Here is an 11,347-nt window from a genome sequence, read left to right on the forward strand (position 1 = left end):
CTAAGGTGGAGGGGGAAAAAGAAGGCTGAACATACTGCCAGATAATGTTAATCACCTGTGTCAGTAAAACACCACGTCTCCCCTGCTCAAATTGTAGCATTATAATTCTATGTCCTTCTCATGTCTGCCTCTCTCCAGAGGGACAGGTTTCCTTCATTTTCAATATTTTGATCATTTTCACAGGCAGTTTTCAAAAGCATGGAGAGTATCAGCTTAACATGAAAGACCTGTATTAAACTTCCAGACATCTTGGTGACTTGATCTCTTGGAAAAAGAAGTGAGGTTTTTGTTTTAACTGCAAGAAGAGATTTTTATTTCAGATTCAGTTTAGCCAACATTGCACAGAAAGTACTCGGGAGGGGGAGGGGAAAAGCCTATGAAATAAATTGGGAAATATGACTTTAAATTTCAGTAAAACCTTGGTTAAATTCCAAATAAATAAGTACATAACACACAACAAGAAACCTTTTACAATACTTTGTGGCTTTCTAAGTCTAGAACAAAATGTAGGCAATCTTATCTCCAAGTCAGTTTAGGTCCTCTAATCCAGAATGCATCCATGTTTGATTTTGTTTGGAGAAGTAAGAGGGGTTTATGGGAATATTTCCTTATTTTAAATTGATCTAGTGAGACCCAAATTTTGTGTGGATTTCAAACGAAAATCAGGTGCAGCCAGACACAGATATTCCATGCTTTGTTTATCCATCTGTTTTCTAGGCTTTGGGAAGTAAATGGGCAATGTGGCAGAACTACCTTCATATCAATGGTCGTGAGCATATGGAATAAGTTACTATGGTTGGGAGCTGAAGTGAGGAGTGTTCAAATCAAGGAATACCTAAATTTGTTTCTCTGGTAGGAGAGTACTGAGGAATGAAAAAGCTAAAGTGTGGTTCAGCTAAATGAAACAAAGTGGCTGATACTGTCATGTGCACCAGATGGCTGCGTCCTAGAAAGCCATTATGTCCAAACGTTTCAAGAGGAAACCAGTTCCGGTGAGGACCTGAGTCCTTTATTCTAGTCCCGGATATGACAATGCCATGCTGTGTGACCTTGGGCAAATTACTTGACTGCTGTGGGCCTCATGTACTCCTCTGTAAAATTAGGGTAGTAATAAAGGGGTCCTGTGGGGCTTAATTCAGGGATAGATTCTGGCCAGGCCTATGGAGGCATGCAGCGAGGGAGAGAGAGTAGTAAGAAGACTTCCCTACACTTCGTGGCCTGTGGGAGAACCAGACAGGATTGAATTCCCTGTGCTCAGGAGAGTGTATGGCTGCTGCTGTGATGAATCCCATGAGGAAACCAATGCCCCAAAGGGGGCAGGGTGTAGGCAAAGTCATGATTTTGTAGTGTTCAGTGTTTACTCTGAGCCAAGGAGTCTCGACAGAACTCTATTTCATGCAGTATCTGAGGTCTAACTGATCAGCATTGCATAACATGAACTTCTGCAGAACATAACAACTAGATCCAACTACCTCTTGCCAGAGCCTTTTAAATGTACAGCTCCCCACAGCTCTGCTGTGCTAACCAAATCGGCCAGGAGAGATTATGCTGCATGCACTAACTGAAAATAGAAATTTTTGTACTGTCCCATGCACCAAAGAACTCCAAGAGGTCTCTTTCCTCTCTGAGGCAAAATGCCACCGAAGCTGCCATGGGGCTAGTGTAACTCTGCACCACCCTCGGTGCACAGGTGTGCATCACCTCATCATCTGGCTATGAAGGGCTTTATGCAGTGGATCGGTCGTCCTGTCAGTCCCAGAATCTTAGAGAGACAAGATGGAAGAGGTAATATCTTTTTTTTGGACCAACTTCTGTTGAGGAGAGAGACAAGCTCAAAAGCGTGTGTCTCTCTCACCAACAGAAGTTGGTCCGATAAAGGATATTACCTCACCCACCTTATCTCTGTGAAGAGGTCTGATGTTCTTAGATAGGTAAAAAAAGTACAAAGGATGCTGGGAAATGTTCCTTTGGTTGTGACTGTTGTGGCGGTGTGGGTGGGGCAGGTGTATTCATCCCAGTTTTAAAGCAGCATTTTGCAAACTATGGTGCAGATGTAGTTGGCTCTGGAAATCTCATTACAAAACCTACCATTCTGGAATTCCCCTAGTCAGTGGTATGGATCTGAAGAATTCTGCTCACACAGCACAAAAGGATTGCATTTCTTTCTCAAAACTCATGTTGCTGGTAAATGTTGAGAATGCTAACAACTATATACATGCTGTGGCTGAAGGCTCTCCTCTGGTTTCTCTGTAACCCAGCAAACCCAGAGGCTGGAGAATGAAAGAGATTTGCTTTCAGACATGTGAACTAAATGAAAATCTCATCACCAGCAAATATGCAAGCTCCAACTTTACGTAGTGTTTACAGCCCTGTAACAGGGCCCACGACCCACCCCTCTTCCTGAGGCCCCCTTGCTGCCCCCAATAAGGTTCAAAGAGGCTTCAGCGTTGTGCAACACCTTTGTCTTTATTCATTAAAGTTTATCCCACCACCAGTGTCTATCTATATGTAAGCAGAGTCAGGATGAGCTCCACCCTGACATCTGGTGATGAGGTGTGGCAAGTTGTGGAAAAGAACTTCAGGGGCCGATCTCATTTGCATAGTTACACCCACCCCGCCTAGAATGAGGCCATAGCTGCCCAAATGGTCACTTTGGCTGCTGTGGTATCCCCAGTGTCTCTGTTATTGGGGCAGGAAGAATAAATTGTTATTATCCTGATTATGGGAACTGTGCTTGGAACTGTACTTGGCCTTTTGTTATGATGGAGGGACTCACCATCAACTAAGTAGCACTCGCTAGGCAAGGGTCATGGGTTCCAAAACTCTGGGAATTGAGAGAGACTGGGGACAAGTGTTAATACTTGATGGCATGGGCCCCTTGGTGAGCGATACACCTTACATGCTAATTGCACTTCCTCCTCTCTCCACTGTGGAACATCAGAGCTAATTTTGATTCCATTAGGAGTCTAGTTACAGGCTGCTGAGCTCACTTTGGGCTAATGGTGTATGAGCACTGAGGCTTCCCCTACTACAAGCTGAATTCAACAAAGAGCTGAACTGGTTAAGAGCTGAAATCACTGAGCATTGTGTTAAGTAGTGGGGGAGCCTGAAGATATATTGTGGAGCAGTTTGCAGGATGGCAGGAGCTGCTTGTGGGACGCGGAGCGGAGCAGTTCGTGGACCGGCTGGTGGAGCAGTTTGTGGGACGATGGGAGCTGCTTGTGGGACGCGGACTGGTGGAGCGGAGCGGAGCCCTATGGAGCTGCGGGGCAGTCAGCTTCAGATCATGTAAGGTGCCCCTTACCTCTCTTCTTCCCCCACTCCCCCGATCTCCACCCAGGTTGGGAGGTAAAGCTCTGCAGATAAACTTTCAAACTCTGGGGCTGCCCTGACCAGGGACAGAGACTTTTGGGTCATTGGACTTTTGGGACTTTGGGTGATTTCGGGTTGCTGGACTCAAGAACCAAATGGAAAGGACACGACCCAATTTGCTTGGGGTGGATTTTTGCTCATGGGTTGTGTTATGAATCCTGTTGGTGGTGTTTCCCCAACATAATGCCACATTGTTTCTCTCTGTTATTAAAAGGCTTTTTGCCACACTCAGACTCTATGCTTGCAAGAGAGGAAGTATTGCCTCTTGGAGGCGCCCAGCAGGGGTGGTATATATTTGTCCCAGGTCACTGGGTGGGGCTCGAGCCGGTTTTGCATTGTGTTATTGGAATGGATCCCCTAGATATTGAACCCGGCCCTTGTTGCTGCCAACTCTGACGGGCATAAGGGTTACATATATACAACTTTACAGGATTAATCTCCTCCTTTACAGGCAGAGCCAGCCTTCAGGTAGGAGGCCTCCAGTTCACTGACTGATTTCTCCCTGGCTGCCTCCCAGCCTTCTGGCTCCCTCCCAGCCTTTATAGCCCTTGGCTTGTCAGGCCAGCAAGTGTTGCCAATCCTCAGGCCGGCATCAGGCCTTTTCCATCAGCCCCAATCTGTTTCCCCTGATTGGAACTGACTGGGCGGGGCTAATTAGGCGCTTTTGCACCAGCACCCTGCTACAAGCCCCAACAGTGTCTGTTTGCTTTGGAGTTTTGCTTTGGAGTTTGGGTGGGGGTGACACTGGGAAGAAGGGTCTTACCACTTAGAGCCTGTGAGAGCGTGTGGCCACCACCAGAGCAAGTGTCCAACCCACAGCATCCCTACAGCACAGCAAGGGCCTGAGAAGAAGGCCTGGGACTTACAGGGAACAGACTGTGAACTGCCCTGACATTCCAGAGACACTGTGATGTTCCCTGCCACAGAGCGGAGTGATGTGTTTCCTTTAACCTTTCCCATTTTTCCTTATTCTTTTTAAAATTAATTGTTGATTAAATAACTTGCATTTGCTTTAAATTGTATGTAATGGTCAGCAGGTCAGAGAAGTGCCCAGTGCAGCGAGAGTACCCCGGAGTGGGGACATCCTAGCCCCTGTCCTAGGTGACCACAGCAGGGTTGGGGGTCGAGCCCCCCCAGGAATCCTGGGCCCAGCCTTGTTGGGGTTACGAGGACTCTGCCAGACAGAAGAGTGGAAGGGCAAGCCACTGGGTAAAGGAAGTGGAAGCGAGGACTCAGATCCTTTCGCTAGCCCACTTCACCGGAGTAGTGCAGAAGCCAGGAAAGTTCCCCACGATAGCGGGACTATTCTCCCGCTTACACAGAGAAATATATAAAGGAATCAAATCCAAGGTTTGTGGAGCAGAAAGATCTTAACTGAAGTATTTGAATACTTTGGCTCATACACGTTCAAGATGAGTCCTTTATTCTGTTCCTGGATGTGTGACCTTGGGCAAATCACTTGAGTGCTCTAGGCCTCATTTTACTCTTCTGTAAAACCAGGGTAGTAACAAAGGGTATGTCTACACTGGAATAAAAGACCCATGGCATGGCCATGGCTGGCCCAGATCAGCTGACTCAGGCTCGTGGACAGTGGTGCTGGAACAATTTGTGTAGTGGGGGTGCTGTGAGCCATTGAATCAAACTGTAAACCTTGTATATAATGGAAACCACTTCAAGCCAGGGGGCATTGCCGACCCCAGCACCTTTACTTCCAGCACCTATGCTCGCGGGGCTCGGGTTACGGGGCTAACAATTGCAGCGTAGACATCCAGGCTCAGCTGGAGCCCAGGTTCTGGGACCCTCCTGCCTCAGGCTCCACTCCAAGCCCAAAGGTTCACACAGCAATTTTACAGCCCTGTGAGCCCAAGTCAGCTGACCTGGGCCAGCTGTGAATGTTTAACAGTGGTGTAGACATACTCAAAGGGGTCCTGTGAGACTTAATTGGGAGCTAGATTAAACACTGTGCAGATAGAGGGAAAACAAGGGGGATGATTCTCTGTGACCTTGCACTTTGTTTAGTCGTTTACGCCTGTGCAAAGTGGGTGCAAAACCCTACCAAATCAGCACGCTCCAGTCATTTAATGGTGATAGTGTTTTATACCCACTTTGCACCAATGCAAATAACTGCATAAGGTGAAAGAGAGTGGAGAATCAGGCCCACAATCCTGATCTCAAGAAAGAATAAAGCTGGGCGAAATTTTTCAGACAAAACTTGATTTGTCTAAAAATGCAGATTTGGTTCAACCAAAAAATGTTTTGAATTAATGTCAAATTTACTGAATTGGTACAGTCAAAAAAAGATTTAAAAAATTCCAAGATATTCTAAACATTACATTTTGACATTTTCAAAATGATTTTTTTAAATTCAAAATGACTTCATTTTGAAATTTACTTCACTTTTATTAAAATAAAATTTTAAAATGGTGAAAAAAAACAAAAATTCCTCAAGTGAAATGAAACATTTCATTTCAAGTTGAACATAATGTTTGTTTTGAGCTGAAACAAAAAACCATTTTTAGGTTGCCAAAAATTAAAAAAAAACACCATTGGGGTTCACCCAAAATAATTTTTTTGGAGGGGTACAGCCAGTGAACTGAAAAATCTGTTGTTTGCACAGCTCTTCTAAGTTGCTCCCAGTCTAAGCCAGAAACAGCGAATATGGTTCGGACAAATGCAATACACATACTGCGGCTATATCTCAAAGATGTGCAGATATGTTTTTGTTTTGTTTGTTTTCACAAGGAGTGAAAGGGAATTCCAAGCATAACGGATGGCATGGAAGAAGACAAACAGAAGTGAAAGGTGACCTTGGATTTATAACAGGGGAATATTGAGTAGGTATAAGGAGATTATCTTACTTCTGTATTTGGAGTTCGTGCAGCTGCTACTGGAATATTGAGTCCAATTTAGGTTTCCACAACTCAAGGTGAATGTTGCAAAATTGGAAAGGGTTCAGAGACGAGCCGCGAGAATGATTAAAGAATTGGAAAACATGCCTTATAGTGAAAGACTCAATGAGCTCAATCTATTTACTTTATCAAAGAGAAGGTTAAGAGGTGTCTTGTGGAATGCTACCAAATCAGAACGACAGCATTCTACAGTCATACTATTGTGACTTTTCATGGGCATAAATAACCGAATAAGGTACAGGGCAGCCATGAATTGGGCCCACAGTTTGCTGATTTTAAGCTGCGGTGTCCATGGCAAATACAACACCACCACTTAGCACAAGTTATGTAACTGCAGCTGGAGCCACGCGGTTAACCAGGTGCCCAAACTGGTCAATTTTCCAAGATTTGTTTAAAAATATGTATGCCATATGGTTCCTTGTTTTGAAGTTGTAAACTCTTGCTCTGCACAAAGGAGAATAGACCCTTTACAAATGGGATGGATGAGATTTTATGAGCCATGAGGATCATGATTGTCACTGACACAGCTCAGTATACATATTTTTCAGTTCACGTTGGAGAACACAGAAACTGGCAAATGCTGCTGCTTCTTTTTTGTAGTGGTGGTTGTGATCTGAACCTTGAAATGTAAATATCAAAATGTCCCTCTAAAACAATCTGAAGACACAGAAGATACTACAGAGAAATCAAGTGGGAGCAGAGGGCTGGGGAAATGTCTCAGAACTAGAGAGAGGGTCCAGTGAGAGAGAATTTAAGAAGTATCTTTTAAAATGTGTACTAGTTAAAAAGTTTAGGACTCCAGGAAAGCAGAAGTATGGGCTGTTTCAGAGAGTTTTCTTGCCTTATTTTGTATTCTCCCTATGTCTTTACTTTCACACTAATATCGAAAGACAGGCTGTCCTTTACATTACAAGGCATGTGCCCATGCGGTAATGTAAATCTGATGAATCTGACTTAGAGCTAGTGACTGAGATGCAGGATCACATCTAAAATTGACAAACTCCAAGGTTAAAGAAAGAGACGAGAAATGGGAGATCATGCTCCCATTGAAGTTCATAAGATTTGTGCCAGAGACTTCACTGAGATGAGAATTAAATAACTTGGGAACTGATCTTCAGAGGCACTGAGCACCCACTACTCTTGGATTTCCATGGGAGCTGTAGGTGTTCAACACTTCTCTAAATCAAGCTGATGGTTTGCACAAACTATACACCTACTTGGCAATCAGTTTTTTAATTCTTCATAAATTAATGGGTACTTGTTGAAAGCTATTGAGCATCACATTTCACAGCAAACATTGGTCTCCGGCTGGGGTTGCAGAGAAATTATTTCCTGTAGTACAGTATAGTATGAGGTAACTTTTCAGGTGCACTCTGGGGGTGCGGGCGGGTTTACCCTTTCCTCTAAACCAGTGGTTCTCAAACTAGGGGCGCCACTTGTTCAGGGAAAGTCCCTGGCGGTCCAGGCCGGTTTGTTTACCTGCCGCACCTGCAGGTTCGGCCGATCGCGGCTCCCACTGGCCACGGTTTGCCGCTCCAGGCCAATGGGGGCTGCGGGAAGTGGCAAGGGCCGAGGGATGTGCTGGCCGCCCTTCCCACAGCCCCCATTGGCCTGTAGAGGTGAACCGCGGCCAGTGGGAGCCATAATCGGCCAAACCTGCCGACGCAGCAGGTAAACAAACCAGCCCGGCCCTCCAAGGGCTTTCCCTGAACAAGCGGCAGCCCCTAGTTTGAGAACCACTGCTCTAAACCATCTTAAAGAATGGAGGAAATGGCCTGGAAGAAATACATGAATACACGAGAAAAGAAAAGGAGTGCTTGTGGCACCTTCCTCAAATAAATTTGTTAGTCTCTAAGGTGCCACAAGTACTCCTTTTCTTTTTGCGGATACAGACTAACACGGCTGCTACTCTGAAACCTGTCATGAATACACGAGGAGTTCCACTATTCCAGTCACTGAAATGGAAACCCAGACTGAAATATTGTGCACACTGTTGTACCTGACCCTCAGAAAAATGAGACAGAGCCTCAAGTTGTTACCAGGCTGATTGTTCCTATAGAGGTTGCATCCAAAGTGGTATAACAAGATGTGCTGCACATTGTGTAGTTTTGCCCTACACTGCAACCACCTGGATTAAACTTTCTTGGCATACTGAAGCAATAAATAATAAACATAATTAATAATTAATCAATAAAAAGACAGACTTCTCTTATACCACCTCTATTTCAGGGAGATATTAAGTACAAAGAGAGTTTTGCTCTCAGTGGAAAATAGCCAACTGACTCCAGTTTACTGTATAATCATTAGGAACTGGAAAATCTCAAACTGCTTGTCTGTAGTAGCTTGGATAACACCAGTTGGGTTCATTCCAGAAATGAATATTGCAGCTGTGATGAGACATGCTTTGTCTCTCCTTTTAGGGTGAATTTTATCCCTGTGCACGGGCCAGATTAAACCATATACAACTCTTGAGTTCCATTTAAGCCATCAAAATAAGGATTAAGCAAGATTTGAATGGTGCATATACCTTCTGGTCGTTTGCATAAGGATGAATCATTAAGGTCTATGATTTTCACTATTAATGACAACGAAATATACACAGAGAAAGACTTCGTTTCTTTTTATTATTTGAATAGTTTACAAAAGTGTCCAAGATTTTGCAACTGAAAAGGAATATTCATACTTCAGCATTCAGCTGGCACTCCACCCTTGTTGTCTCTAGATATTTGTCTTCTGCTCATCTGCAATTGTCTGCTCACTTTGGGTTGTAAGGCAGAACCAAACAAAACACCCTTGCACCAAATTCTGGACCAACATGGAAATAGCACCAAAATGAGAGCACATTAGCGGCAGAAGCAACATCACAGAGCATCAGTGTTCTGACTAGCAGTGTTCCCTTCATCCCCCACCAAGCCCAGCGCATATTATAGATTCGCCTACTGGGAGAAAGAATAAGCTACATGAATACTTGTGTCAAACGTCAGCCCACTCAGAATGCTCTTCTCTGAATGCTGTCTCAGAGGACCTGCCAAGTTCTCTCCCTGCTAGTTTTTGGGGAACCAGAATTCAGATGGAAAATTTGTGCATATGGCAACCAGAACGCCGTCGCTTAATGGTGCTTTGTGTGCATTATTGCCAGGTAAGACCTAGCAATAGCATTTTTGTTTTAAATTTCTCTTTCATGACTCCTTCAGTTTTACCTTTGAAGTACAGAGAAGCATATTTTCTAGTTTATGTCTCTGATAACATAGAAAGAGACTTCAGTCTCCAGTAGTGGAATGTCATTTATGGTGTCAAACCCTCAATTGGTGTAAATCCACACCAGCTGAGAATCTGCCCCATAGTTTTAAAAATCCTTTGACGTTTATTTTATAATAAAGCACCAGTATTGTGGCTTTAGTGTATGTTCAAGAATATACCCAAAATTGGGGAAAGACAGTGTGCGGTGTAGATTTTTTTTTATTGGATTAATTGGAGCTAAATCAGTTTTTAACTCCCTCTGTTGTGACATGGCCCCATTTAAATGTAAAGATGTATCACTGACTGAAAGGGTAAGCTTGCAAATGAGGGGGGAAAGGAGTTGAATGTTCAAATCTTTGGAAAACCATTTAAAGAAATAATAGTAAAAAGACGGAAGTTTTTTAAATACATTCAGATTTATTTAAGTTCTGCTTTTTGTGCCACAGATGTTCTGTTAACTAGAAGAGAGATGTTCAAAAACCACATCTTGGCTGTTAAACTCTGGAGCTGAGATTAATTAAATGTCTGCTGCTCCGCACACAAAATAGCCTCTAGAGTTTTTCAGTCCTTCCAGTCTGCTGAAGAAACAGCTGTAGAATACATCATGTGTATATCTTGAAGTCTTAAAAATGTATCCTTATAACTAATGTCATTTTTTATAAGGAAAATTTAACATTTTACCCTTCCTCTCATTAACTTGCTGCTGTTCAGAGAAAAAGGATAAGCGTCCAGCAGCAGCATCTGATACTTCCTGCAGATTGCTGCCTCCACCCAACACATGTTTAAAACAAAATTCGTATTAGGTTCAATAGTCATGATTCTTTGTTTTATTTTATGGCTTGTGAGTTCAGCAGTTGCATCAGAGGCAGGAAGGTGAGAGAACCTGGTCTGTCCCAAGGTGCACTAGCTTAATAGAGAGGAAGTACCATTTGTCATTTGTGTCTTCTTTTACTTGTCCCCTTTTGTACAGTTCTGAGTGGACAGGGCAGAGAATGGTCCTTCGGACACTGATCAAAATATTGCACTGCCGACAGAGAGACATTTGAACCTTTGATGCAGTGTGTGACATGTCAGGTCAATTGGATTGTGTTATGGAAGTAAATGCCGTACTATACGATGTGGTGCTATCCCGCATGACTAATTTTATAGTCAGTCACACTAACAACTTTTTTTTCCCTCCCGCAAAAGTGGATACCCTGAACAACCTGATTTTCAGCCGGGCCTCAACTCAGCTTCCTAATTTTAATGTTATTTTGGGCTCGCAAATTCATAGCATCCTTCTGTCACTGTAATACAACAATAAAAGCATATAAATTTTGCTCAATCCAGCATGAGCCCCATATCCCCCAAGGCCAGTTCCCTTCGCCCTTACGGGCTAAATGAAACTGATGTCAAATATAGAATTTTCAGCCTGCTGAAACTGTGAGACACATGAGATGTTACTTACACACATCACTTACAAAAACATAAGGCCTCAGCCAAAGGCGTCGTCTTTGCTTCCCACACGGCTGTAGTTGAGGAAGATGTCATTGACCATAAAGAAGAAAGTAAAACATTCCCCCTTAAAGCTATAGCGTTCCACACCAAGAAGACTTAACTTTTCTTACTAAGGCACAGCTGTCTGTAAATTTTTGGTCGTGTAATTGAATAAGTTTATCTTGGAATACTAAATTCAGTTACAATAAAAGCAGGTGGTTAACTATCACTTTTCAATCCCATGAAAGAAACAACTGGACAATTGTGGTGTTCATGAAATAACATGAATCAGTGCCAGTGTATAGCTCTTCACTGTGATGATACTTAATCCACTTTAATATTTCAATCTT

Source organism: Chelonia mydas, chromosome 1 (genome assembly GCF_015237465.2).
Source record: "Chelonia mydas isolate rCheMyd1 chromosome 1, rCheMyd1.pri.v2, whole genome shotgun sequence".
Classification (NCBI taxonomy): domain Eukaryota; kingdom Metazoa; phylum Chordata; order Testudines; family Cheloniidae; genus Chelonia; species Chelonia mydas.